This window comes from Pyxicephalus adspersus, chromosome 12, assembly GCF_032062135.1.
Source record: "Pyxicephalus adspersus chromosome 12, UCB_Pads_2.0, whole genome shotgun sequence".
NCBI classification, from domain to species: Eukaryota; Metazoa; Chordata; class Amphibia; order Anura; family Pyxicephalidae; genus Pyxicephalus; species Pyxicephalus adspersus.
Window position 1 is genome coordinate 38,714,408 of NC_092869.1, and position 2,959 is coordinate 38,717,366.

At 40.5% G+C, this 2,959-nt stretch overlaps 1 protein-coding gene across 1 annotated transcript in view; it reads left to right on the forward strand.

Moving 5' to 3' along the window:
* The first annotated feature begins 423 nt into the window (after nucleotides 1–423).
* Nucleotides 424–2,959, forward strand: part of CDKL1 (cyclin dependent kinase like 1) — a 50,335-nt gene continuing 47,799 nt past the window's right edge. The window contains exon 1 of the mRNA XM_072427801.1: nucleotides 424–1,286. The gene's annotated coding sequence lies outside the window, so the exon portion shown is untranslated. The remainder of the gene's footprint in view (nucleotides 1,287–2,959) is intronic.

Consider the following 2,959-nt stretch of genomic DNA (forward strand, 5'->3'; position numbering starts at 1 on the left):
ATTGAGGGTTTCCTGTGCGCAGTAGACAACAGTGACAAGCCTCTTTCTCTATTATAGGCTTGTTCCAGATTGAATGTTAAGCAAAACCCCTTTGTTTCCATATAAAAAAGTTTTGTATCTAATGAGAAGGAAAAACTTCCTGAATTGTTTCATTAATTTTCAAGTTTGGCCTGTGACTTGGTCTAAGTTTTTAATTTCGGCCCTCTGAGTTTGACAACCTGGTGTCTTCCCTTTTATGTAAAGTAAAAATTCTGAGTTTAGGTAAGCTTTAAGAAGTTGTCTTGTATTGACCAGCATAATTTGCACTTAATTATTCCACCAGCAGGGGGTGCTCTCCACATACAATAAGTGCACATAAATTTGCAAAACTCAAAGTTCGTTTTAAAGAACTTTACTAAAACTATTTTATATGGATTGGGATGGGTGATTTACTCCTGGCAGTGACCGTTGTAGGGAAACTTCCTCACCTATCTTGGAAGTGCATTTTGCTTTGATTTTTTTTAAAAATTCTTCTTTCAATTTTAATTTGTCTGTTTTATTTAAAATGTAATAAAAATGACAGGTCCAACTAGAGCTAAGTATATGTGCCAGATGATTGTTACCTAAGACTAATGTTTGTGTTCAACTTGAGTAAAAATCTAGGATGTGTACAGCGGTCTACATGTGTTGTTCATCAATCTGTGGTGATGGAATGACCAAACAGGGATTGACTTGAGCGCTTTTCTATTTAGGAGCGCATGGCATGGTGCGGCTTGCTTGTCCTTCCCCCTCCCCTCTCCATACATCCGAATATTGCTGTGTGTACAGTGCTAGTTTATTCCCGTCACTGAAAACAATTCTCAAGAGATCATTTCCAGTGACCGTAATCTAATGTCTGTACAGGGCTTAAGACTAGGTAACAAGACTCGCAGGATCAATACGCAATTCAACTATACTAAAAAAAAAAAGTTTTGAAAAAACTGGCGTGTTAATGATAGTGACAGATTGCATCACAAAAGTCTATGTATATGTTATTATCATATGTCTTTTTTTTCTTTTAATTTCCTTCAGCTACACAAATATCCCTCTGTAGTCCCAGATTTTTCCTGCATAGCATCGGCCAGGTGAAAGTCTCCCCTTTGGATATGGAAAGGTCACTGACACAGCTAGTGAGAGTTTGTGCTGAAAGTATTTGAAGAATTTTGCTGAACAAAGGATGGCAGACAAGGCGGGAGCTGTGTGTTCAATGCTTCTAGGCACTACAAACCTGCACCTCCTAATTATCCCTGGTGTCATTAAAAGAAAAGGTACCTGTTCCTAATTTGCTCTTTTAATTTACAGCCTTTGGGTAAGATTTCAGGGGGAAGCCTTTTAGAATGAAATGGTCAGTCTCCTGATAATTGGAGATTTAAACCAGCAGCCGTGCTGAGCTATGGGCTTGATCATGGTGATTGCCAATTTTTAGCCTGGTCATTGCTTACTGGATATCCTTATCAAATATTATTGTTTAATAAATAATTGCTTTAGGAGCAGTTTTCTATCAAGGAATTGGAGAGGAATAAGAAGTGAAATGTGGTGACCCTACATGTTCTCTTACCTGTCTTACTTCCTATTCACATAATTCATTTATTGCTGCCATGCAAATTTTTTCTAGTTACATGATTTGGCCAATATCGTGATTTTAGCTCCCCACCAAACCCTCAACTGTGGATCTTGTTCATTGAATAGGGGTGTCACTTTATTCTGCTTATTATTTTTACACAGTTCCTTTTATAGCACCAACATATTACACAGTGCTGTTCAAAGTTCATAGTCATGTCACTAGTTGTCCCACAAAGAAGCTCACAATCTAATGTCCCTACCATAGTCAATTTAGGGGGGAAGCCAATTAACCTAACTGCATGTTTTTGGAATGTGAGAGGAAACCGAAGTACCTGGAGGAAACCCACACAAACAAAGGGAGAACCTGCAAACTCCATGCAGATAGTGTCCTGGCCAAGATTCAAACCATGGACCTATTGCTGCAAAGGCCGGAGTGTTAACCACTGAGCTACCATGTTGCCCACTGTGGAAAAGGTTGCAACATATAATTCCAAATATTTCATACACACACACAGATAATCATGATATCTCCCAACTTCCTTTATCACTCTTCCATGGATCAGGAATGACCAGTATACCTGTCAATGGAGGAGAGCTTTGCGAGTTGATGCTCCCTTATCCGCCTCTCTCCATAGAACAGAACTGGTGCTGTGTGTACAAGAATTGCTTATTAATCTGTCCCTGGAAATGATCATCAAAATCATTTTTTTGAAAGAATTTGTACATGTGTGTTAGGTGGTGGCTGCAATAATAAGCCGAGCTTCAGACCTGACTCGGGATCAAGCGATCCTACGTTATTTGATCAAATCTGACCTGGGATCAAGCCACCCTGTGTGAGTCCTGGCGGCTGGCACTTTGTCAGATGCTTGGTTACTCACAGTGCTGGTTCTTAAAAATTGAAAGATGGCGATTTACCAGCGGACAGCAGTGAGCAATACTGTACGGTTGTGCTCATCTTGGTCAAAAATGTGATGTGTGCAGCAGTCACTCATCACTCTGATATGGGTTAGAACAACCCATATGTGTGTCATTGGAACAGAGCACAGTGGGGCGCTGCTCTGTACTATACTATACTGTACTGTGCTATACTATACTTCACTCCGATTCATTCTCTATAGAGCTGCTGCGGGTAGAATCTACTTGTACTGTCTCCTCCAGCGGTTCATTGGCATGAGGAAGCTGTAAGCTCCGTCTTGGGCAAACCCCTGACCTGTACAAAAACCCCTGACCTCTTTCATGGATCTACCATAGTGCACTGATGAACTACTGATTGGGAATAACCACTGTGCACTTCTATGGAGGAGAGCATAGAAGGGTGCTGCTTGCATCTCCTCTCTTCTCTAGAACAGATTGATGCTTTGTGTACAGCACTCATTGA